General features: G+C 41.4%; 1 protein-coding gene across 1 annotated transcript in view; it reads right to left on the reverse strand.

Moving 5' to 3' along the window:
• FAT1 (FAT atypical cadherin 1) overlaps positions 1-22,075 on the reverse strand; it is a 331,353-nt gene extending 309,278 nt beyond the window's left edge. Inside the window, exon 1 of the mRNA XM_073578882.1 lies at positions 21,417-22,075. The gene's annotated coding sequence lies outside the window, so the exon portion shown is untranslated. The remainder of the gene's footprint in view (positions 1-21,416) is intronic.
• Positions 22,076-27,828: the final 5,753 nt, after the last annotated feature.

The raw sequence follows: 27,828 nt of genomic DNA on the forward strand, positions 1-27,828 counted from the left end.
ACCGGCAGGCCGGCACAGCCCCCCGGCAGGCCGGTACAGACCCCCACAGGGTGCACAGACCACCGGCAGGCCGGCACAGCTCCCCGGCAGGCCGGTACAGACCCCGGGCAGTCCACACAGCCCCCCGGCAGGCCGGCACAGCCCCCCGGCAGGCCGGCAGAGACCCCCGGAAGGCCCGAAATGACGGCGCATCATGATGCGCACACACCACGCATCATGATGACGTCATTTCGGCTGTCAATCAACTTTGAACTTCCGATTCCGATGCCCGATATTGAAAAAATATCGGATGTCGGTATCGGAATTCCGATACAGCAAGTATCGGCCGATACCCGATACTTGCGGTATCGGAATGCTCAACTCTAGTGGGGATACTTGATTTCGAAACCACATTAATTGTGCATTATGAGGACCTACTGGACTGCAAAGGGCCCATATATTGTTCTTGCACAGGGGAACGTTACTGACTGTGTACACCAGGGTTACTGTTTGCCCAGATCCAGATCCAGTGGAGATACCGCCCAGTCATGGTCACTCTTTATACCAGCCTTCTTTCTCACAATGCATTAAGTATTTGCTCAAAATGTAAATATTGGTCTGTAACAAAGAGCCAGAATCAAACTACCATGGATTTACTTTTCAAGTACAGGAAATATCTAGTCAAGAAGATAAACAGACTACAATATAAACGCTAAACAATAAGTACAATATACATTAACATTAGACTTGACACATATGGTAGGAACTTCTCGTAGGGTTACGACTAAAGCAGCTCACTGTATTCCTGGAAAACAATGACATCACTTGTTCCTTGTAAAATTGCTCACATCTTATGAATTCTTTTGCCCTTAAGGCTTCCTCTACAACATGCAGATGGTAGGCTTGAATTATCAACAACATATCTGCATTTATTTGGTTTCCTTTAACCCTTGGAAATGTCTTATATTATTATTTCTAATTCTTTATGAAAGAGAACACGACTGTCCATGATGGGCACTGAATGTCCTTCCTGCAGATAGTTCTAAAGCCGGAGTGATTTGTACAGTTTATATGATCACTTATTAAGGTCTTACTTTAGGTTCAGTGGTGAAAATGGATGAATAAATGGAACCCGACAAGTCCTGTCATAAGTCAATGGAGTTAGCTGGGTGACGCTGGTGTCGGACCTGCCAAAGCTTGATGGCTTCTGTTAGGCACAAAGATCTCAAGGCGACATCATTGTCTTGTCACTGTCTTGCGTTATGCTATTCATTCAATACTAGCTGCATAACAGATACTGAATATTATCTCGAAATTTTCTCGTTCATCGGCAATTTATAATTTATAACAGTCACCAATTCTCTTTTGTTTTCAGTTTAATCATTTATTCATATAGTAATTCATGTAGTATTTGGGTTTTAGGGACAAATAATGCAATTAGTGCAGATCTTCGCTTTACATTAGTAAGACTTAGCCAACTTCATGTACTGTCTCATAAATACAGTATTGGATTGCTTGAAATAACGGGAAGGACTCGTTTTAGGGATGTAAACTTAAAGGGGTTGTCCATGCTTTCTATCTATTTTTGAGTATGGGGCTAAGAGATAACCGGCAGGAAGTTTTTAACTACCAATTTCTGGAGGCTCAGAGCAGTCATGGACCACACCTGCCGATTTTAATTTGGCTTCTGCTGATATTACATCGACAGAGAAGTGTCTTCTCTTCTGCTCTGCTCTGTTGACAGGGCATCACTGCCAACGTCTTACTGGATGACAGACGACTCCCCACTTTCTCACATCTTTAGTGCCGCCTTATCAACAGAGCAAATGGGAAAATAAGACACTGCCCTGTTAGGCTGCTTTTACACTTGCCGTGTTTTTGCGGCCCGTTTTTACCGGCCATTTTTGCGGGCCGTATGGCCGTAATTTCCACGTTCTTACGCAAAAATGGGCCACAAAAAACCTTCTCGGATCGCCGTTTTTCCCTGTTATAGCAAACAGTAGGGAAAAAACGGCGATCCGCAAATACGGTGTACCACAAAAACAACTTAATTTTGTTTTTGTGGTGCCATTGAAATGCATTGCGGCCATGTCCATAAGCCATGAAAAATATTGGGCAAGTTCGATATTTTTTTCACAGACGAAAATACGGCCCTCACGGCCATATGGAGCACGGCCCTCCTACTAATTTTTGCGGGCCGTTTTTGCGGCCCCATGGAAATGTATAGGGGCCGCAAAAGCGGCCAGCAAAAACTCGGCAAGTGTAAAACCAGCCTTAATAGGAGGTGAAATAAAGGAGGGGACTTGCCATATGTGCCGGCAGAGATCGTCCCAGTGCAGCACAGGCAGTAAGTTAGCAACTATCTGCCTGCAAGTTCTTAGCACCATAGGTAAAAATAATAAAAGTCCTGTACACCCCTTTTAACACAAGACCCCTCAGACCAACCCAAATCTGCCACTGAACATTACATTATACCCTTCTGTGATCGAAAAATCAACTTAGTTTTTGCCTTTTGCCACAAATAAATTTACAATTGAAGAGGTTACCACAAAATTAACATGCATTAGTTATTTAAGAGAAAAATAATACAGTGGCATGTAAAAGTTTGGGCAACCCTGGTCAAAATTACTGTTATTGTGAACAGTTAAGCAAGATGATGATGAAATTTTCTCTAAAAGACCTAAAGTTAAAGGTGACACATTTCCTTTTCAATTCTAGGCAAAAAACATATTTTCATGTTTTACATTTTAACAATTACAAAAAGAAAATGGTCCAATCCAAAAGTACCTAGTAGCACCCCCTTTTGAAAGTATGACAGCTTGTAAACACTTATTGTAGGCAGCCAAGAGTTTTCACATTCTTGTTTGAGCGATTTTTGTCCATTCTTCCTTGGAAAATTCTTCCAGTTCTGTGAGATTCCTGGGTCGTCTTGAATGCACTGCTATTTTGAAGTCTAGCCACAGATTTTCAGTGATGTTCAGATTGGGGAACTGTGAGGGCCATTGTAATGCTGTCAGCTTGCGCCTTTTGAGGTCGTCTATTGTGGATTTTGAAGTGTGTTTAGGATCATTATTCTTTGGTAGAAGTCATTTTCTTTTCAACTTCAGCTTTTTTTTTACAGATGGTGCTATGTTTCCATCAAGAAATTGTTGAAATTTCATTGAATCCATTCTTCCGTCTACGTGTGGAATGTTCCGCATGCCATTGGCTGCAACAAAACTCAAAAGCATGATTGATCCACCCCCATGTTTAACCCCTTCCTGCCATCCGACGTACTATCCCGTCCACGGTACCCGGGCCCGTATGACCGGGGACGGGATAGTACGTCAGCGCGATCAGCGGCGCCCACGTGGTGAGCGCCGCTGATCGCGGCCGGGTGTCAGCTGATTATCACAGCTGACACCCGGCACAATGTGTCAGGGGCGGTCACGGACCGCCCCCGACACGTTAACCCCTTGCACACCGCGATCAAACACGATCGCGGTGTACCTGGGGTTAAAGGGAAGCATCGGCAGGGAGGGGGCTCCCTCCGTGCTTCCCTGAGCCCCCCACGGCAGCGCAATGTGCAGCGCTGCTGCGGGGGACTCCCTTCCTCCAGGCCCCCGAATCCAAGATGGTGACGGGGGCCTTCGGGGGCCTGCGGAAGCTGGCTTCCTCAGTGCCTGCAAAGCGCAGGCATGAGGAAGCCTTCTGCAGTGCCTGTGTCAGATCGCTGATCTGTCACAGTGATCTGTGATGTGACAGATCAGCGATCTGTCACAGGACAGTGATGTCCCACCTGGGACTATTTAATAAAGTAAAAAAAAAAATAAAAAAAAGTGTAAAAATAATTAAAAAAAAATCGCCAAATAAATTAGAAAAAAAAAAAAAAAATATTCCCCCAATAAATCAATTTTTTGGAAATAATAAAAAAAACAAACAATAAAAGTACACATATTAGGTATCGCCGCGTCCGTAACGACCCGCCCTATAAAACTGTCCCATTAGTTAACCCCTTTAGCGAACCCCTTAAAAAATAAAAATAAAAAACGAAGCAAAAAATAATGATTTATTATCATACCGCCAAACAAAAAGTGTAATAACGCACGATCAAAAAGACGCATATAAATAGCCATGGTACCGCTGAAAACGTCATCTTGTCCCGCAAAAAACGAACCACCACACAGCATAATCAGTGAAAAAATAAAAAAGTTATAGCTTGCTGAATAAAGCGATGCAAAAATAATTATTTTTTATATAAAGTAGTTTTCATTGCATAAAACCGACAAAAACATAAAAAACGACCTAAATGAGGTATCGCTGTAACCGTACTGACCCGAAGAATAAAACCGCTTTATCAATTTTACCGCACGCGGAACGGTGTAAACGCACCCCCCCAAAAGAAATTCATGAAACGCTGGTTTTTGTTCATTCTGCGTCCCAAAAATCGGAATAAAAAGCGATCAAAAAATTTCACTTGCCCGAAAATGGTACCAATAAAAACGTCAACTTGTCCCGCAAAAAATAAGACCTCACATGACTCGGTGGGTCAAAATCCGGAAAAATTATAGCTCTCAATATGTGGTGATGCAAAAACTATTTTTACAATAAAAAGCGTCTTTTAGCGTGCGACAGCCGCCAAACATAAAAACCGCCATAAATAGTAAATCAAACCCCCCGTTATCACCCCCTTAGTTAGGGAAAAATAATAAAACTAAAAGAAAATGTATTTATTTCCATTTTTCCATTAGGGTTAGGGCTAGGGTTAGGGCTAGGGGTGTGTTGGGGTAGGGTTAGGGTTAGGGCTAGGGTTAGGGCTAGGGTTAGGGTTAGGGTTAGGGCTAGGGTTAGGGCTAGGGCTAGGGTTAGGGTTAGGGTTAGGGTTAGGGGCGTGTTGGGGTTCGGGTTGGAGTTAGAATTGGGGGTTTCCACTGTTTGGGCACATCAGGGGCTCTCCAAATGCAACATGGCGTCTGATCTCAATTCCAGCCAATTCTGAGTTGAAAAAGTCAAATGGTGCTCCTTCCCTTCCAAGCTCTGCTATGCGCCCAGTGTTTTACCCCCACATGTAGGGTATCAGCCTACTCAGGACAAATTGCAAAACAATTTTTGGGGTCCAATTTCTCCTGTTACCCTTAGGAAAATAAAAAATTGGGGGCAAAAATATCATTTTTGTGGAAAAAAATGATTTTTTTATTTTCACGTCCGAGTGTTATAAACTCATGTGAAGCACTTGGGGGTTCAAAGTGCTCACCACACATCTAGATAAGTTCCGTGGGGGGTCTAGTGTCCAAAATGGGGTCACTTGTGGGGAGTTTCAATAGTTTAGGTACATCAGGGGCTCTCCAAACGCACATGACACCCGCAGACCATTCCATCAAAGTCTGCATTCCAAAACGTCACTGCTTCCCTTCCGAGCCCCGACGTGTGTCCATACAGTAGTTTTCTCCCACATATGGGGTGTCAGCGTACTCAAGACAAATTGGACAACAACTTTTGGGGTCCAATTTCTCCTGTTACCCTTGGGAAAATGAAAAAATTGGGGACTAATTGATCATGTTTGTGGAAAAAATACGATTTTTTTATTTTCATGCCCTGGCATTATAAACTTCTGTGAAGCCCTTGGGGGTTCAAAGTGCTCACCTCACATCTAGATAAGTTCCTTGGGGGGTCTAGTATACAAAATGGTGTCATTTGTGGGGGGTTTCCACTGTTTAGGTACATTAGGGGCTCTCCAAAGGCAACATGACACCCGCAGACCATTCCATCAAAGTCTGCATTCCAAAACGTCACTACTTCCCTTCCGAGCCCCGACGTGTGCCCATACAGTAGTTTTCTCCCACATATGGGGTATCAGCATACTCAGGACAAATTGGACAACAACTTTTGGGGTCCAATTTCTCCTGGTACCCTTGGGAAAATAAAAAAATGGTGATTAAAAGATCATGTTTGTGGAAAAAATACGAATTTTTTATTTTCACGCCCGGGTGTTATAAACTTCTGTGAAGCACTGGGGGGGGGTCAAAGTGCTCACCACACATCTAGATAAGTTCCTTAGGGGGTCTAGTTTCCAAAATGGTGTCATTTGTGGGGGGGTTCCACTGTTTTGGTACATCAGGAGTTTTCCAAACGCGACATGGTGTCCGATCTCAATTCCAGCCCAAAACGTCAAATGGCGCTGCTTCCCTTCCGAGCTCTGCCATGCGCCCAAATAGTGGTTTACCCCCACATGTGGGGTATCAGCGTACTCAGGACAAATTGCACAATAACTTTTAGGGTCCTGTTACCCTTGGAAAAATAAGAATTGAGGGTGAAAAGATCATTTTTGTGGAAAAAATATGATTTTTTAATTGTATGGCTTTATGTTATAAACTTCTGTGAAGCCCATGGGGGTTCAAAGTTCTCACCACACATCTAGATAAGTTCCTTAGGGGGTCTAGTTTCCAAAATGGTGTCATTTGTGGGGGGTTTCCACTGTTTTGGTACATCAGGGGTTTTCCAAACGCGACATCGTGTCCGATCTCAATTCCAGCCAAAAACGTCAAATGGCGCTGCTTCCTTTCCGAGCTCTGCCATGCGCCCAAATAGTGGTTTACCCCCACATGTGGGGTATCAGCGTACTCAGGACAAATTGAACAATAACTTTTAGGGTCCTGTTACCCTTGGGAAAATAAAAATTGGGGTGACAAGATCATTTTTGTGGAAAAAATATGATTTTTTAATTGTACCGCTGTACGTTATAAACTTCTGTAAAGCCCTTGTGGGTTCAAAGTTCTCACCACATATCTAGATAAGTTCCTTTTGGGGGTCTAGTTTCCAAAATGGGGTCACTTGTAGGGGGTTTCCACTGTTTAGGTACATCAGGGACTCTCCAAATGTGACATGGCGTCCAATCTGAATTCCAGCCAATTTTGCATTGAAAAAGTCAAACGGCGCTCCTTCCATTCTGAGCTCTGCCATGCGCCGAAACAGTCGTTCCCCCCCACATATCAGGTATCTGCGTACTCAGGACAAATTGCACAATAACTTTTTCAGTTCAATTTCTCCTGTTACCCTTGGTAAAATAAAAAAAATTGAACCTGAAGTATTTTTTTTATGAAAAAAAGTTAGATGTTCATTTTTTTTTAAATATTCAAAAAAATTCCTGTGACGCACCTAAAGGGTTAATAAACTTCTTGAATGTGGTTTTGAGCACCTTAAGGGGTGCAGTTTTTAGAATGGTGTCACTTTTGGGTTCCAAAATTGTGCTGATGTAAAGTAAACATGTGGGAAATGTTAGTTATCAAGTTTTTTGTGTGCCGTATCTCTGTGATTTAAGGGCATAAAAATTCAAAGTTGGAAAATCGCGAAATTTTCAAAATTTTCGCCAAATTTCCGTTTTTCTCACAAATAAACGCAAGTTATTTGAATGAAATTTTACCACTAACATGAAGTACAATATGTCACGAGAAAACAATGTCAGAATCACCGGGATCCATGGAAGCGTTCCAGAGTTATGACCTCATAAAGGTACAGTGGTCAGAATTGTAAAAATTGGCCCGGTCATGAACGTGCAAACCACCCTTGGGGGTGAAGGGGTTAATGGTTGGTGAGATAATCTTTTGCTGAGGTTCTGTGCCCTTTTTTCTTCATATATACCTTTGATCATGGTGGCCAAATAGTTCTATTTTAATCTCATCGGTCCACAGGACTTGTTTCTAAAATGCATGTCTTGTTTAGATGTTCTTTTGCATACTTTTGACACTGAATTTTATGGTGATGATGCAGGAGAGATTGTCTTCTGATGACTCTTCTATTGAGGCCTTATCTGTGCTGGTGTCTCTGAACAGTAGAACAATGTACCATAACTCCAGAGTCTGGTAAATCTTTCTGAAGGTATTTTGCAGTCATGTGGGAGTTCTGATTTGCATCTCTAGCAATTCTGCAAGCAGCTCTCACTGAAATTTGTCTTGGTTTTCCAGATCTTATCTTGACCTCCACTGTTCCTGTTAACTGTAATTTCTTAATTACACTTCGAACTGAGAAAAGGGCAACTTGAAAATGCTTTGCTACTTTCTTATAGCCTTCTCCTGCTTCATGGACCTCCACCATTCTCATTTTCAGAGTGCTAGGCACCTGCTTAGAAGAACCCATGGCTGCTGGTTTTTGGTACAAGGTCAAAGGGGCCTGGGTTTTTATAGAGCGGGGAAATTTGTATCACCTGGTCTTTCTTAACAGTGATAGTGAACAAGAAGCCATAACCCTAAAAGGCTGCTTAAGGTCTGAAACCTTGGTCAAAATTATCCGAGCACACAAATCTCCAAGGTGCAGAAACTTCTGCGTTGGCCTACTTTACATTTTGTAATTTTTAAAATGAAAAAAAAAAAAAGGCATTATATATTTTTTTCCTAAAATACAAAGGAAATGTGTCATCTTTAACTTTAGCCCTTTTAGAAATCATATCATCAACATGCTTAACTGTTCACAATAACAGTAATTTTGACCAGGGGTGCCAGAACTTTTACATACATCTGTCAATGCATGATCTTGTAGGCCTAACTGCTGAGATCCCCACAATCAACAGACTTTTTAGAACCCCTTAATCTTAAAAATCAAACGATATTCAGGCAGTTATAAAGGGCAGGAAACCCCTTGCATATTGTTACAATAACCTTTCTCAATTCTTAAATCTGTCAACATATAAAACAATACAAGCTGCATACATTATAATATACTGTAGATATCTGAGACCTGATGCGGCTGGTGTATTTACTTTCAAAATTCATTTCAAAATGGCTGCATAATACTGATATTAAAATGATCATTTTATGAGTTCATCTAAAAAAGTGAGAAGGTTCTTGTGCCCAAGTGCATTTAGTCTTCACGTACCCAGCCTGACTGACAGTCGCAGATTTTACTGAGCAGCGTGAGATCTCAGCAGCAGTGGTGGTCAGATGTGGTGCAGCAGAAAGCCATTACACAATAAAACAGTTTCATGACTGCTTCCGGGTGCTTTTCACAATTAAAAGAGCAGTTTCATGCTGTTCTTCACTCACATGTATACCAATACGAAACCCATCTGTGAATATATGACAATAAAGGCTCACACCACCGCATACACCAGATGAGTACCATCCAATTTTTTATCAGATAGGACTCGTACCAATGTTATTCAATGCGGCAGGGCTGATGACTGATTTTTTTCCACTGCAATTTCACTTTGAAGTTCGAAGGTCACTCACAAATTCAAGTCTGTGGGTGCCTGGAAAACATCAGACTGCACTTGGATGACATCTGAGTGCAATCCGATAACTGCAGACTCATACAATGGAAAAGATGGAGACATTTTATTTTCCATCTTCTCCTTACACTGTGATATGGTTCTCTCATCTGAGAGAATCAGATCACACAATGCTGATACTGAGGGAACTCGGATCACAGTTTTATTGTAGTGTCATTCGCATAGTCAGTCCAATTCTCTCCAATGACTCTGCCCTAATATGAATACAGTGATGGGAATAAACATGATTTACTGAGGCCAAACATCTATGTACTACAAATGTTATGGCTTGCCTGCAATGCTTTATATGCCATCTCTGTCACTGAAAAGTAAACTGGATAAAATATGGAGCGTGCACCTTTTCTCCAGAATGCAGCATACAGAGTCGACATTAGACCTTACTGCTTGGACACTCTTATATGAGATTTCTAATTGGATTGTAAAACACACCAGTGCTCTCATTGTTAGTGAACCCCCAAATTATTGAAGTCATACATATGGGATGCCTTCTGTCTACTATTTGTTATCATCCTCATTTGTAGTTTATCAGCAATATTAGAAAAACTGACATTTTCTTATCTTTTCTTACCTTTCTGTACATCGGATTCTGCCTTATTTTTGGGATGGGTGGTGGTTCCCTTATTCAGATTCCCTCTTATGAGACATATTAGGGAAATCATAAGGACAGGAAATAAATGTATCAATGTATGCAAATGAAACAAAATTAAGCTTAAAAAAATTGTCTCCATTAGCAAAGTGGCCACATACATTTTGCTCCTGATGACAGATGTCGATAGAAAGAAGGATTAGGTATGTTGAATTTTAAACTTTTTTGTTCTTAAAAGGAACCTGTCATGTAAAATAATTGTATTAACCTGGAGATATGGGGTTAATCTGCAGGTAAATAGCATTCTGACCCATGCGCACCTGCACTGAGAGTCGCGCTACTGGAAGGAAATTAACTTTATTCACCTTGTCAGCGTTCGGCTTCCAGTCATAGGGGTGGTGCCATCACCACCTCAGTCACCGCTCTGTGTAGAGAGAAAAGTGGCAGAAACAGCACCCCAGAACTGACTGACAGACTGGTCTAATGCTGAGCTCTCTGTCAGTCAGTGCTGGGAGCGCGGTTACAGCCACTGCTCTCTATACGCGGAACGGTTACCGAAGTCGTTCCGGTGCCACACCTATGACTGAAAGCTGAACGCTGCCGGGGGGGGGGAAATGCACATTTCCTACCAGTAGCGGGGTTCTCAGTGCTGATACTGCATAATATCAGAACGCTATTGTCGATTAACCCCATATACAGTTATGGCCGAAAGTGTTGGCACCCTTGAAATTGTTCTAGAAAATGAAGTACATCTCCCAGAAAATTATTTCAATTGCATGCTTTGCTATACATGTTTATTTCCTTTACGTGTGTTGGATCAACACAAAAAAATTGAGAGAAAGGTAAACTGGAGATAATTTCACATTAAAACCCAAAAATGGACCAGACACGTTTGATGACACCTTTCCTGAAACGTGTGAACAACTTTGTTTCAAGCATGTGATGCTCATGTAAACTCACCTGTGGCAAGTAACAGGTGTAGGCAATATGAAGAGCACACCTGAAACCAGAAAAAAAATGGAAGTTGACTCAATCTTTGCATTATGTGTCTGTGTGTGCCACACTAAGCATGAATTACAGAAAGAAGAGAAGAGAGATGTCTGAGGACTTGAGATCCAAAATTGTTGAAAAATATCAGCAATCTCAATATTGCAAGTCCATCTTCAGAGATCTTAATGTTCCTTTGTCCACGGTGAGCAACATAAACCAGAAGTTTACAACACAGTGGCACTGTAGCTAATCTCCCTGGTCGTGGATGTCAGAGAAAAATTGATGAAAGGTTACAATGCATAGATACTCTGAATGTGTGATAAGCAGCCCCAATAAAAATCCAAAGAAAATCAAGGCGGATCCCACTGCTGGCACAGAAACATAAAAAAGCTAAACTGAAGTTTGCCAAAATGTACATAACTGAACCAAAATCCTTCTAGGAAAGCACACTGTAGACAGATGAGACCAAGATAGAGCTTTTTGGTGAAGCACATCATTCTACTGTTTACCAAAAATGGAATGAGGCCAACAAAGAAAAGAACACAGTACCTACAGTCAAATATGGTGGAGGTTCAAGGATGATTTGGGGTTGCTTTGTTACCTCTGACACTGGGTATCATGAAATCTAAAGGATTTTGGGTCGCAATGTAGTGTAAAAGGAAAATACAGCACTAAGTGGAATACAAGTCCACAATCTCTCTAAACATAAATAGCAAATCAGCAAAAAGAGAAAAAGTAAAACATAACTTTTAATGTTATATAAAAGCTACCAGACGATAAAGTGCAATTGAAATAAACCACTAGATCGATTGCCACAGACTATACCATAGAGTGTCTGTCTATATTAACATCTCAGACTACCCAAAGGTACATACATGTGGCTAATTCCATGTCCAAAAAGTAATATACCTGGACAGACCAATACAAGACAATGTGAATAACAACCACAGTCTTATCGTGAATGGTTATTTAAGGGAAGGCATATATAGCCCCTATCATATTCAATTGAAATTAATTAACTCATTCATGCCAATACAAGACAATGTGAATAACAACCACAGTCTTATCATGAATGGTTATTTAAGGGAAAGCATATATAGCCCCTATCGTATTCAAATGAAATAAATAACTCATTCATGTATAGAGGAGGGGCATCAGAAAATCAGAACAGTGGTCCAAAAGAGTGCTCAATAAAAGAAGGATCTCACCCAAATGTCTAGAAGATGCCAATAGTCAGATGTCCATCGGAGTTGAGGCGAGTCAGGAAAAGGGAATAACCCTAATCAAACCCTGTAAGGGCTAACAAACCTGACACCCATAGCTCCCGCCCTGACAAGGGCAGTCCACATCTGACCCTCACAAAAATAGCCCTGCAATGTCCCTATGCATCCCAACGCGTTTCGTCATTTACTGACTCTTCAGGGGATAACTGCAAATGCTGGACTTAGTACATAGTGACTAGGCTCACTCCTAGGTGACAGTGGAGTGAGACAACTTGTAACAATGGGCTAAAAATAGCCTGTTAATCAAAAGAAGAAAAAACTTCCTCCAGCGTAACTTGCGTAAAAACAAGTTTAAATCTTTCACAGATCGAAACAAATCAAAATCTGTACTGGGGACAAAACTAAGACCTTTTTTTCAAGACATGTAATTCCTCACGACTAAAAGCCTTGGAGGACAGATTTATCACCTGTATATCATTTGGAGCCATAGTTTTAAAGGTTTGATTAGGAACACGATTGAAAGACATAATACTAGTAGAGCAGTTGTCTTCAGAAGTAATCGCTATTTCCGAACTGGTTGGCGATTCCTCAGGGGATAACTTTGATCTAAAAAATGTGCTCCTGGCGAAGGAGTTGAGAGATAGATTTTTGGATAGAGGTTACCCACTTGATGTTTTGAAACGAGCATATAAAAATGCGAAGGGTAGGAATAGATCAGAACTCCTGAAATCTAGACCACCGACTGAGAATAAAAGTGAAATGAGACTAATTACTACCTTTGATAACGGGTCCGAGGAAGTACGGGCCATCCTTGCTAAACATTGGTCTATTTTGTTGATGGATAAAGATATTGGAAGAGAACTATCTACACGACCCTTAATTACATATAGAAAGGGCCGCTCATTGAAAGACCGTCTGGTCAATAGTCATTTTTCCAGACCCACTAATACTACCTGGCTGTCTACGAATGTTAAAGGCTGTTATAGATGTGGTCATTGTGTGGTTTGTCCTCACATCACTATTGGCAGTGACTTTGTTGGTAACGTCACAGGACAGCAATTTGAAATCAGAGAATTTATTAACTGTAGTAGCAAAGGAGTTATATATAAAGCCACCTGCTTATGTGGTAAGGAATATGTGGGTAAAACTATCAGGGAGTTCAAACGCAGGGTGGGGGAACATATTGGGGACATTATCCATAAAAGAGATACCCCCATTTCGCGTCACATTTATCAGTGCCAGGGAGGAAACATTAACTCTATTCAGTTTCTGGGTATCGAAAGAGTTAAAAAACCACCTAGAGGTGGTAATTGGGATCGTATTGTTTTACAAAAAGAGACAAAATGGATTTTTTGTCTAGACACCATGACCCCTAGGGGGCTTAATGATCAACTTAACTATAGCTGCTATATCTAGGATGTATATATGTATGTGTGGATCGTGTGATTTTATCTTCTTTGTATACACTGCGAAATACCCTTTCAAATTTTTGCTTGGCTACTTAATATTTCATGTTTGAGGGTATAGCTCTCCCACTTTAAATCGCTTTATCCCTTATTTTGCCGTATAGTTATTTGTTCAGCAGGTTTGCGCAAAATAGATGAGTATGGATCTATGATCCTATTCACATTATTTGAACATGATGGATACATTTTATGTTCATCTCATTGCGCATGACCGGAGGTCCAGCGGCCATCTTAGTTCCGGGTATAATGAGTGGCCCGGAAGTATGGCGGCTGAATCTGGTGTTCATCGAACTGCGCATGATCGGAAGTCCCCGCCGCCATTTTAGTCGTGGCTACAATGTGCAGACCGGAAGTGTGGCGGCTGATTCTGGTGTTCATCGAACCGCGCATGACCGGAAGTCCCCGCCGCCATTTTTTGGTCTCAGGTTAGTGGGTAGACCGGAAGTGTGGCAAATGGGACTACGGCATCCATGATGTTGTGCACCACGAATGGAGTAAATACATGTGATTGCGCATGACCGGAATTCCCCGCGGCCATCTTGGGTTTGGGTATAGCATGCAATCCGGAAGCATGGCAGCTGGGACCGCGGTGTCTGTGATGGTATACACACCACGAGCGGAACAGATGTAGCAATCATGGCATTTAATGTCAGCTATCACAGGTGGCGGTTTAAGATGCAGTGATTGTCCGTGGTGGATACTTGAGTGATTTTCAGGTGGGTGCGTTTTATCCTGATTAACAGGCTATTTTTAGCCCATTGTTACAAGTTGTCTCACTCCACTGTCACCTAGGAGTGAGCCTAGTCACTATGTACTAAGTCCAGCATTTGCAGTTATCCCCTGAAGAGTCAGTAAATGACGAAACGCGTTGGGATGCATAGGGACATTGCAGGGCTATTTTTGTGAGGGTCAGATGTGGACTGCCCTTGTCAGGGCGGGAGCTATGGGTGTCAGGTTTGTTAGCCCTTACAGGGTTTGATTAGGGTTATTCCCTTTTCCTGACTCGCCTCAACTCCGATGGACATCTGACTATTGGCATCTTCTAGACATTTGGGTGAGATCCTTCTTTTATTGAGCACTCTTTTGGACCACTGTTCTGATTTTCTGATGCCCCTCCTCTATACATGAATGAGTTATTTATTTCATTTGAATACGATAGGGGCTATATATGCTTTCCCTTAAATAACCATTCATGATAAGACTGTGGTTGTTATTCACATTGTCTTGTATTGGCATGAATGAGTTAATTAATTTCAATTGAATATGATAGGGGCTATATATGCCTTCCCTTAAATAACCATTCACGATAAGACTGTGGTTGTTATTCACATTGTCTTGTATTGGTCTGTCCAGGTATATTACTTTTTGGACATGGAATTAGCCACATGTATGTACCTTTGGGTAGTCTGAGATGTTAATATAGACAGACACTCTATGGTATAGTCTGTGGCAATCGATCTAGTGGTTTATTTCAATTGCACTTTATCGTCTGGTAGCTTTTATATAACATTAGAAGTTATGTTTTACTTTTTCTCTTTTTGCTGATTTGCTCGCAATGTAGTGTCCAGTGTCAGAAAGCTTGGTTTGCAATTGTTTTTTTTCTCTTGAAAAAGAAGCTAATCCAGCATTGAAATGCGTTGTGAAAATTAAAATTGTTTAAGTCATCTTGTGTTATCATCAAAACTGGTCAGGAAGCTGGGTTTGTGTCTTAGAGAGGTCTGAAGTGTGTAGCAATAAGTCCGGATCTAAATCCAATTTGACACCTGTGGAGATTTCGTAAATTGCTATAGAGAGAAAGCATCCTTCAAATATGAGAGACATGGAGCAATTTGCAAAGCAGTTGTCCAAAATTCCAGTTTAGGGGTGGAAGAAGCTTGAAGATGGTTATAGGAAGCGCTTGCAGTTATTTATTTCAAGGGGTGTCTGGCTGCCACTTATTTGCCCCTTCCTTTTGACAACAAATGCGCAGTTGAGCCATATTCTTGTTCAGACAGCAGCTAGAATTGCTACTTTAAAGGGAACCTGTCAGCAGGATTGTGGACAGTAAGTTACAGACAGTGTCAGATTGGCGCTGTTTTACTAATTAAAATGATACCTTAGTTGATGAAAATCCGTCCTGTGGTTGTTGTTTAATCTTTATTTTCAGTCTTGAGTTAATGACATATATGTGCTCCGTGTTGGCCTGTGGGGGTTCATGTATGTGGTGCTCCGATTATCTATTCGTAATGAAGACTGCTGACAGGTCATTGATCCCTCACTGCCCTGCCCCCTAGTTTACATAATAAATATATACATATTGATTTTTTCTCTATCAAGATGGCTATAGCTGCTACTGTGCAGGTGCAGCGGGCACCATTTTCAAATGGATTTTTTTTTTAAATCTATTTACGGTATATAATTGCCTTGTAATGTTTTCATTTCCTGTTCTGTCCAGGTGTCGCCGTATACCAGAACCACAAGACGGATTTCATCACCCAAGGTATCATTTTAATCAGTATAACAGCGTCGACCTGACATTGTCTGTGCATAATCACACTGACAGGTTCCCTTTCATGCTGGACTTACTGTTTGCCCACTATACATGATAAATTGGGAAGAGGAGAGCTGGGAGTACAACCAAGGGCTATGGGATGAACACCTCTGCCCCGCTAGCCTTTTTGTACCACGGCTATAACTGAATGCTCTCTAAGTGGACTGATCTATATAATGCTGGCGGGAAACTCTCATCATCCCTATGGCAAAATAACAGGTTAGTCCAAAACAGCAAACCCTTCTGACTTGCCAAAGCTTTAAAGATCAGCAAAGTATTGTTACTGTAGAAGATGACAGCAATTTACCGGATCATGTTCCTGATGCCCAGAGCTAAATGGAAACCATGCGCTCTGCATTGTGTCGCGCAGTCCGCGTTCTTATTTTACATGTGCTCCGATGATCTTTCACCTTTATTTTCAAGCACTATATAATAAATTAACCCTGCAGCCATAGTTCTTTACAAGAAAAATGCATCTTTTTTGTGTCTTGCTGTGCAGAACATTGACCCTAAGCTTCATAATCGAGCTTCCCACTGCACACAGGAGCCCATGGCCGCCCCTCCTATGTACACTGACAGTACAGTATCTGCTAGGTGTTACAGGGATCAGACAATACACACAGAAGCTTTTCATCCCAGACTAGATCATTTGGTCGCTTCCTACTCCGTCATTATCCATGACACCTCCAGCCCACAACCATGGAGAGAGGAGGCACTGAAGACTCCTAATGTGTGTTCCTGCAGAGGATGATCATAATCACTTCTTACCCTCAGGATGGTATGGAGTATAGTGATATTTATACCGTGCACAGCGACTCTATGGCACAGCATAGTCTGTAGTGTAGTAGGTATTGGCACTTGTCTATGTACACAAACCACATACAGAAGAGTGCAAGGGTTAATGCAGCTCCAATCTCAGCATGGAGAATAGCAATGTGACATCTGCTATAAATGTAACATCTGCTATGTCATTAGCTAATAAATGATCAGTAAAGGTGCAAGCACTGTACGCGGTGCTAGATAACTGGGATACAAGTATACAGGCGTATCAGGATTTGTCATCGTCAGTGTAAAGATCATTTTTATATCGCAATTTTCTATGTCAGCAATTATCAATGGTAAACTTCAGGACTGGCTACAACCATAAGTTGAGGACTACTTTAAGGCTGGGGCTACATGGAGACTTTGGCTGTAACACAGGTCACGTGCCCAAAGATCGCTCTATGCCGCTGTTACAACATGGCGTAATGGAGGTGAACGGGGGATGCATTGTGACCCACCCACAAGGTACAGCTTCTGCAACAAGGAAATTGAAATATTGAGCTGGTTCTGACTTTTTGGGACTTATTATGGTCGTGCCCCCTTCAGTCTCTATTCATCTACGTAACACTACTACTGTTCAGCAGTGGCATAGAGCCATCTGTGACCACGTCAACTGTGTCGTGGATAATGTTCCTGTGTAGCTCCAGTCTTAATCAGCCTTATATGTTAGATGGCTGCCGGCTGAACGATGGTTGACCGATTGTTGAGCTGACAGCCATCTCACCACTCTCCCATATACAGGAGTGCTTGTTCAGCAGAGTGATGGCTTATTTCCTGGAGAACCAAAGATCAGTAGTTCAAAATTGAACATGCCAGATACTTATCTCACCCAGCAATCATCTGTCCCTGGCTCCCATGCACATCAGATCATTGGTAAAACTCGACGATATCCAGGGGTCCAGCTGATGTTATTCTAATGTATAGGGGGGGGCTTCAAAATGAAAATATGTTCCGAAAATGGATGAGTTAAAAAAAAAATGTTCCTGTGCAGAGATAATCTTATAAATGTGCCCCTGATGTGTACTGTGTAATGGCTGTGCCTGACCGTACAGGGACATGGTCTGATTATACCACAGCTCCTGGGCAGGGGAGGACGCAAACGAGTATACAGATATTACAGCGGGTGATCACAGCTGATTCTTTCTGTGATGTAAAACATGGTTTTAAACAGGCAGGGAAATGTTTTACCTCACAGAAAGAAGCAGCTGTGCTCCCCTGCTGTAATATCTGTATACTCTTTTGCTTCCTCCCCTGCCAAGGAGCTGTGGTATGATCAGACCATGTTCCTGCATGGTCATACACAACCATTACACAGCAGGGGCACATTTATAAGATTATCTCAGCACAGGAACATTTTATTTATACACATCCAATTGTGGAAATCATTATTATTCCAAAATTTATTGACTAAACTCTACGTAGTTCGTGAGAAAATTCTTTTTGACTGTTACAAAGGAACCAGATTTTGATCATTAACTCTTCTGCATCCGCATGTAGGTCCATCTGTAAAAGCTGAGCGGATTATTGCATTTATTGCTATTATACGGACAACTTTAGTTATGAAGCAAACGTACAAGTTCCCCTTTGGCAGGCGAATGTCCCGGTAGCTTACATTCTCCTCCCCCCCATTAAGAAGCCTCTTTCCCCACACACAATGTGGCTACGTACATTCCACACAATTGTATTTCTCGTGTATACACAGCTGGGAATCCAGAGTAAACCAAAGTATCTGCGGCCAGGGGAAAGAGGAATGGTGCCCTGCAGCCACACAGCTACCAGCTCCCCACCACTGACTCATGGATGGGGGAGGGGAAGAACATCTGTCCTGCACACACCAAACTTTCTAATATTTGGGATTCTGTTGTTAATAAACAGTTGGACGCTTCTTGGTTTGTGCACAATAATAGACTGAGATGAGAGGGTGGAGTAGGGTCTGGCCAAGAATCACTCAGACTTTACTCAGCTGTCTGGCCAATTATGGGTTCACTGGATTTTATTATAGAGCACTACCACTTAAAATAAGGTTGTAATCACCGGTTAATGTAACTTCTTCAGCTGTGGTCATACTGTCACCCTGAGTCCCCAGACAATGAAACATCCCCTGTCACTAGGTTATGTTGTAATTAGGCTGATTTACTCTTCTGGGTCTAGGAAGGATGGGCGGTAACTCACGCAAGATGTGGATTTTGTATTTTGAGATGAAACTACATTTCTAAAACCCAAGATTTTTTTTTAACCAAGTTGAACGAAGAGCAACTCAAAGGCTCGGAGTGGCTGGTGTTTTTTTTTTATTTCAAATAGAAAGGCAGAATAACTCAGGAACATGGAGCCTTCTGTTGAAGACTTCAGAAGCAACTAACCTCTCCAGAAGAAGCTTTATTCGGAGTTAACAGCTACATGTCACATTCTGAGGAAGAGGCCATTAGTCAGATGGGGAAGTCAGTGCTAGAGGGGTGAGGAGGATGCAAGGAAGTCCACAGACCACCCTCAATTTCACACCATCATTCAAGTCACAGCAGTGCTAGAAAAACACAAGGGAGATCTAGATAAGTGGTTGCCAGTAACCGGCAATCCTCAAAGTTCTCATATTCTTCTATTAATGATTCTTAAATAAGTTCAAAGCCGGCTGAGACACCATGACACCCAGCAGCTCGATGCTCACAGTGATTTATCGTGTTCAGCCCAACAAGTGATTGCTTGTGGCCATATTGTGGTGAAGTTAGGAGAACAAGGGTGGCCTCTTCAACCACATGATACATTTGTCAGGAAAACACCATTGACATGCATCTAGTATATAATTCACTTGTGCTAAATTAAAGAAGCATTGTGCGCGGAAACAACATAAAGTGGCCGCGTCTGGAACGGTTTAAAGTGTTGCAGAAAATACAGATGGAGGAGGGCGATGTGATACTAAGCAAAACCGAAGATAAAAACAAATACTCTGTAGTAAGTAAATACATTGTAACAAGACATATAAATAACATAGGGTACTTAGCTGACACTACTTTGATCAATAATGTCCGTGCACCAACACATTATACTAACATACGCTGTGGATCATTTCTTTGATTTATTTCTTTGATTTATTTATTTCATTGACTTTAAGTTACTAATCAGGGGAACCACTGTCCAAATAAAATAAAAGTTAATAATAATGATAATAATGAAGCATTCATAGCAAACAGAGGTATCACACTTCGCTATTTCTTATCTATTTTTGGGAAAGCTGGATAAAACCAAAATGCCCACCATTAGAAGAAAAAGGATCCAGCTTTGGGTCACTCCCAAGGGGCAAACCCCGTTGTACGTCCCCTGCTTGTGTGTTTAATTACAGGACAGGGCAGGATTGTTGTTCACTGCTATAGGATAAGATCATCTAAAATGGTATTAGAAATCATATATATCAGTCACCCAGCTTTCCTACAAGCAGACACATCACCAGAAGAGGTTTAGATTGTTTCTAGATTCTTCATAGACAATCATCATTTATAACGTTTCACCAAGGCTGGATTCTTTGGATTTCAGTATTATATTATTTTCCAAGTATGTTAAAAAAAATTGACATGACAGTAATGAATATATATTTAATTAATAGATCTCAGCAAATACAAATCTCAGCTAGATTGTGGAATATATATATATATATATATACACACACTATATATATATATATATATATATATATAGACACTATATATATATATATATATATATATATACACACTATATATATATATATATACACACTATATATATATATATACACACACACTATGTATATAGACACTATATATATATACACACACACACACACATTAATGTTGTATAACTCCCATCAGGTGCCTTTCAATTCTAAAAATACCAAGAAAGATAGAAGATAAAGCTGCACATATACAGGGACCATAATGGAAATAGCAAGACAAACCAAAGACAACACAGGACTTGTGGATTGTAGAGGGTCTGTCTGGATCATGTTTATAGGACCCTATTACTGAATGTAAGCAGAAATTTGACATCTTTGTCCACTCTGCATTTTTGAAGCTCCCTGAGACCTCCAGGTATTGCACACCACCATTTCTTGTGAACCCATACATAGATGACTTAGAATGACTCCGTATAGAGCGTAAACCCTTATCTATCTGACAACATCATTTAAAGTGTATAATATCTCATAATGTTCTTTAAAAATGACCACACACTGTCAATCTCCTTACAAGAACCTCTGAAATGAGAAGATACAGTATCCTGGCTTTGGGTGCAAACAGTGGTTTAACTTTTCCCTAGATAAATGTGCAGTGCCCCTAACCAGGCGTAGAGGGCGCTGCACTACAATCCATGAAGTTACCTGCAGCTGAAGTTGAATGTGACTATGCACATCTATGTAGCTTTAGATTTCCTTCATTTAACATAGTATCGAATGGTTACATTTTCATGTGATATAAAATGCCAAACATCTGTGCCATGACTACACACAGAGGTGCAATAATGCTGCACAGAACACTGGGCTTTCGCTGGCAGAAAGGAAGAAAAGAGCAGGGGGGCTGGATGGAAAAAAACTTACCAGACCAGCTGGATCTTTTATTTCTCTTCTAAAGGGTATTTTATGGAGAACCCATCAGCTTCTGCTAAGTGAGAACTTTTCTCTCTTGGAGTCTCTTTCTTTGCATAGCCACAAGGGAAAAGTGCCCACCAGTCTACAGTCAGGAAATCCACCATCCAGTCCCAGCATCACCAGCAAAAAGGAGAAAGATCCTCAATCTCTGGGCATAAAGGAGAGATAAGAGGAGCTGCCCACAGATGGGAAGAAGCAAAACACAAGGAATATCCAAGAAAGGGAGGAAATCCAAGTTGTCAGGAGGACATGTCTCAGCAGAGCACAAGTGATGGAAGTTAAGGAGCTGCTGGAGCAGAGTGTGGTCCTCCCTGTGCCTGCCTCCCCTGCAGCCACCACTGGGACAAGGCTCTTGGTGACGTCACATTCTCCTCCACCACCCCCAGTCTTCATGGAGAGGATAGCCTTACAGCCCCTGGACTCTGCTCTGTGCCTCCAGCCACTTGTCCCTAATCCTGCATGGGGTTGCAGGCTGGCTCCTCTGTCTGCCAGGCTTTACTGGCTCTTGTTGTTGCACTGTATCATGCTGAGCTATTGCTTCTACATTCTCATGTGAATTGCTCCTGACAATCCTGTTCCTCATTACGCTTTCCCAATCCCTTCTTTTTCCATCGCCTTCGTTTTTTCTTTTTTTTTTTTTGCATTCGTGTATTTATCTTCTATTGCACCCCCCCTTCCGCCTTCGCGCGTTCCCTCCCCACTCGTGTATTGATAGGCACCTGAAATGAGAGAGGAGGACAAGACACTGATGTCCCCGAGCTAAATTTAAAAGGCACTGATCATTTGCCACTATTGACTTGTAGGAAGAAAAAAAAAAAAAAGATTTGGAGCATTGGAGCAAAACCCTGCTGACCTGTGAGCCATGGCTCTGTGATTAGACATCCCAGGGGGGACAGACATCCGCTCACCTTGATTTAGTTCAGAGAACAGAAATGTTAACACATATAAACACACACAAGTAAGATTTCTTTAGTGATGGGAATGATCTGTGGCGTGTAATAGCATTGGAGGGGTCATAGACTCATAATGGGTCTTGTCTGAAAGAAATCCAAAGCTTTGTTGTCTTTGAATGGGAAGGGGGTAGGTTGGAGAACCTTTTTAGGCTGGCAGTGGATGAGGTGGCTTCAGACCAGAAATAGCAGGCTTATTCAGAGTTGTCTACCGCTGAGATAACCGCGCTGGTTTAAGGCTTCCGCTCTTCGTACGCTAATTAATGCACTATTTCTCGATGGATGCAGCGTACGAGACTTTTATATTCAATCCCGTCCAGCCCCTGAGACTGGTTACATACATTTTTTATAAGCCTTGTTTGTTTTCATTTGGAACATTGATGCAATTTTAAAAGCGAATATTGGAGAAGTGGAAGTAAGAGACAGTCAGCAGCTACCTGTATGTACACTGATGTATGACCTTTGTCACATGCAAGGAGTATGAAACTTTTTAACCCAGGGTCAACTTTTATTGAGTTATGAGGAATATGACTGGGGAGCTACGCTGCATCCCTTTGCGATATTCGCTCACAGTTTTGTTCCTTTTGAAGTGAAAATGTGCTTAAAATTTATCCAGGAATCAGCAAGGGTCTGGGAGCTCAGATTGCTGTTATCCCAAAGACTGAAGCAATAGACATATTATATTAAAGGGAGCCGTCACCATGAAAAAAGTACAATCTACAGACATCAGGGGTGGAGCATGATAATCAATGGGTGCTCTCGTCCGCTGGCCTGACTGTTTTTAGAAAGACCGCACCGACCAGGGCTCATCCCACTGAACACCCATACTCCTTCTTCATGGGCAGAACACTACTCAAACAATACAGGGTGAGGGTGCCATATTCCAGTATGACTTTATTGGTTCACCAACAGTCAGCAATATATAGTACATTCCCTGAATGGACACAAGATGGTGCAAATGATAAGAGTCTTACCCTTACGCGAGCTTGCCAAAGATAAGAACATCTGTTACTTCAGGGCATCCAGGGCCATCTACCCCAACCAGTAGCACTCCGCTTTTGGCTGCCACCCACAGTAAGGAAGAAGCTGAAAACTTAGGAAGCTGACTGAACATAGAGAGATATGTGGCCAGATGACCTGATTGTCCCAACCTGGGTTCTCCAAATATCTTTGTGGGTTCAGTGATGTGCAGTGCAGCAGATCTGTATTCCACCAGCTGAAGCTGTGGTTCCTGGGATGACGTCCTGTAGATTCACACTGATAACAGATGCAGGCTCCTTTTATATAGCACAGGATTGGGGTAAGGTGGGGGAGGTAATCCCTAAGCATTCAATTGTTCAAGTAGACTGCATATTTGTCCTCCAAATTGTGCATTTCAGTACACTGCAGGGGGCAGATGCAATACATAATCAGCAGACATTTCATAAATTAAGTCCAGAGCCTCTCACCTAGCCAAATCAGTTCTCATACTTTGCACTGTCAAGGGCTAATAGCCCGAAACACCGTGTCTGCAAATTGAGATTCTGATTTGGCTTTTATCCTAAGTCATATTACAACACTCGTTAAAAGGTTGATCGTGACTTGTAGGATCGCTACTACCAACAGGTGGCGCTATAGAGTTCAAGTCCTCTTTCTCTCTGAAGAGGCAATTTGCACATAAAATGAGGGTCAGTCTCGGATGAAACAATGGCTCGTGTCCCTTTGGAGGCATATTTACAGGTTAGATTACTTTATGTTTTTTTTTTAATTCTTCATCTGTGAGGAGGAGAAGAATCAGAGCTGCCTAATGGTAATAAGTAATAGAAATTGTATTCACCTTAGTAAAAATAATATTGATGGAGCTAACTTTAAAAAAATTGTTGCCGCAAATTTTTACAAATGCTTTCAAGCTTCTTGTCTGCCTGTTGTAATGATGTTGCATTTCCCACAATTCTTCAATATTGTAGATTATTGTAATTAGCCGGTTTAATGACTATCTAGGTGAAGATTACAGAATATACTAGCCCAACACTTGCATCTTGCCAGAAGGAAAATATAATAAAATTAAAAAGGTCCAAGGCAAGAGATGCTCTCCTCCAAAAAAAATCTCTTTATTTTTTCTTTTTTATTGGCAACTGGTGATGAGCGAGTATTCGCGTTACTCGAGATTTCCGAGCATTCTTGGGTGTTCTCCGAGTATTTTGGGCGTGCTCGGAAATTTAGTTTTTGTCGCCACAGCTGCATGATTTACAGCTGCTAGACAGCCTGAATACATGTGGGGAATTCCTAACAAACAGGCAACCCCCACATGTATTCAGCCTGTCTAGCAGCCACAAATCATGCAGCTGCAGTGACACAAACTAAATCTCTGAGAACGCTCAAAATACTCGGAGATCACCCGAGCATGGTCGGAAATCTCAAGCAACGAGCATACTCGCTCATCACCATTGGTAACATTTTAGCCATATAGGGCCTTTTTCAAGCCAAATATAATAGGAAGTGAAGTGTACCTTACTCATTATATATATCTTGAAAATGGCTCTATGTGGCGGAAACGTTGCTGGTTTAGCTTTTATATGCGATAACCAATAACGAGAATGTCTGGTGCCTTAGACCTTTTTGATTTTTAAAGTTCTGGCAACACTGTGGGGAGTTGCCCCAAGACTGCAGGGACCAAAGAGTGGTGCACGGGAATAGAAATCTTTAACCCCTTCATAACTGGACCAATGTCCATTTTTGTGCTTCCACTTTAACCTCCCCTTCTTCCCAGAGCCATAATGCTTATATTTTTCTGTCCACATATACATTTGAGGGCTTGTTTTTTGCGGAACAAGTTGTACTTTTGAATGAAATCTTTCATTTTTCCATATAATGTACTGGAAAATGGAAAAACAGTCCAAGTGTTCTGAAATTATGAAAAAACACGAAATTCTGACATTATTTTTTGGGAATTGTTTTTATGATGTACATTTTTGTGGTAGAAATATGCAATATGATTCTCCTCAGCAATACAATTACAGTGATACCAAAAATATCCAGTTTTTTAAATTATTTTTGTGGTGAAAAAAAACAGAAGTTTACAAAAAAAATTCTGGGTTGTGTCGCCATTTTCCAAGACCTATAACATTTTTCTTTTTTAGCCGATAGAGCTGTGTGTGGCTTAATTTTTGTGGGGTGAAACAACACTTTTAGTAATACCATTTTGGGAAAGATGTGATTTTTTGATCGATTGTCGCAGCCTTTTTTGTGGAATTGTGGTGACCAAAGCCACGTAATTTTGGTGTTCTTGAAATTTTTTTGTTTACCTTTTTTACCGATCTGGTTAATTGATCAGACTTTTCTGAATGCAGTGACACTAAATATGTATATTTTTTTGTAATATCTTTATTTTTGAGGTGGAGGGAGGGTTATTTGAACTTTTAGGGTTTATTTTTTTCATATTTTAAAAACATTTTTTCATTTTTCACTGTCATTGTTAGTCCCCTTAGGGGAATAGAAGATGTGATTGTCAGATCGCTTGTGCTATTTACAGAGATTCCAAAAAATCACGGTCTTCTTCTAAGCCAGGTAACAGGCAGGTTTTCAAAGGAGCTGCATAATGACAGGCCCGGGATTATCAGCTGGCTCCCAGCTGCCATGACAACCTATCGGTGACCCGCGATAACGTCACAGGCGCACCAATGGGCGGAGAAAATGATGCACACACATGCCGACACATAATTGGGCACAATTTAGGCAGCATGTATCACATGATTTGCGTTTTGAATTCTTCTGTTAGGTTCATTTGTACTCCACAATAAAGCATTAAAAATGTATGTGCTGGTGACTTGTTGCATCTTATTCTTCTATGGTGGATCAAGTTGGAACTCACCCCCAAGTTAGCATGCCTCATCTGAAGGCATATTGTTTATCTGTGGCATAGTGGTATAGATGTTGCATAATATTTAGGGACAGAATGATACATTTTGTTATATGTAAGGCATGTGTGGACATTTTGGGACAGGCAGTTCCAGGGCTGGAATGGGAGAAAGAAACAGCCCTGCCACACAAACCCCACCAGCCCACAAACTATAACACTCCCCACCCCCAATCACTGAATTTTGCTTTACTTTGTCGTGCTCCTCACTCTCCTAAAAGGAGATATTTGAAGACCAACATGTGAATGGCGCCACAGTGCGTATGATTGACCACAGCTCCATTTACATGGTGCTCTACATATAGATCTCCTATTTTCAGGATCGTGGCGGTCCCAGCAGTCGGAGCTCAAGCAATTGGAAAGTTATCCCCTATCCAGAGGAGAGGGGATTACTTGGGATAATCTATTTAAACAAGTTTTCCAATATTTTATTTTTATTTGGCCATAGTAATATTAAAATTACTAAACCAATATTGACCCTCACAAAGTCCAATGTCGCCTCTTCAACAACAGGACAGGAAGAGTGATACTGTGCAGTGTATATATACAAGACAGGAGGAGTTGTAGTGTGCAGTCTGTATATACGGTACAGGAGGAGTGGTACTGTGCAGTGTAAATATACAGGACAGGAGTATATATATGGGACTGAAGTGTAAGTGACTCACCAGCACCTGCGCAGGAGAACAATGAAGCCAATGCTAATGGTGGAAAAGCTAAGTTTAATCGCGCTATTGCAGTGTGCATGCACGGGATCCCGGGGCCATCAGTACATGTCACAGGGCACTGTGAGGCTAATGGGAGGGGTGGAACACAAATGAGCACTGGAGGCAGAGCTTTCTTCCAGGCACTGCACGCCGCAGAGCTTTCTTCCAGGCACTGCACGCCGCAGAGCCTGAAAGAACACATTACCATAAGGAAATAAAAGTCGATTTCTCCACAACAAGACCTCAGATATAGGCATACAGGTAGGACTATTCTAACCATTCTGTTACCTGTTTGCCCATATCAATAGCTTAAAAACGTCCCAGGGGGTTACAGATTCGAGAAGTATGTACAGCATATATAGCTCCATAATACATACTGTGTTAAGGAATATAGAGTGGAGCTCTGTATATAGTGTAGATATGTGCCAGTGTAAATAGCATGAATTCCACACTATATACACAGCAACATCTACATTATATATATAATTAAACAAAAAGGTCAAAACATAATAATAATAATACATTTTATTTTTATAGCGCCGACATATTCCGCAGCACTTTACATTTCAGAGGGGATTTGTACAGACAATAGACATTACAGCATAACAATAATCACATACAGTAGATTATAACAAATAACAAGAGGAGTGAGGGCCCTGCTCGCACGCTTACAGTCTATGAGGAAAGAGGGAGACACGAAAGGTGGGTGTATAAAACATGTATATTAATCATATTTGGCCAGGAGCTGATAAAAAATTTTTATTTTAACTCCCCCTAATGTATGGACATAGAATAAATGTGGAGTACTCCTA

Source organism: Dendrobates tinctorius, unplaced genomic scaffold (assembly GCF_039654945.1).
Source record: "Dendrobates tinctorius isolate UK_male_01 unplaced genomic scaffold, ASM3965494v1 ptg000008l, whole genome shotgun sequence".
Classification (NCBI taxonomy): domain Eukaryota; kingdom Metazoa; phylum Chordata; class Amphibia; order Anura; family Dendrobatidae; genus Dendrobates; species Dendrobates tinctorius.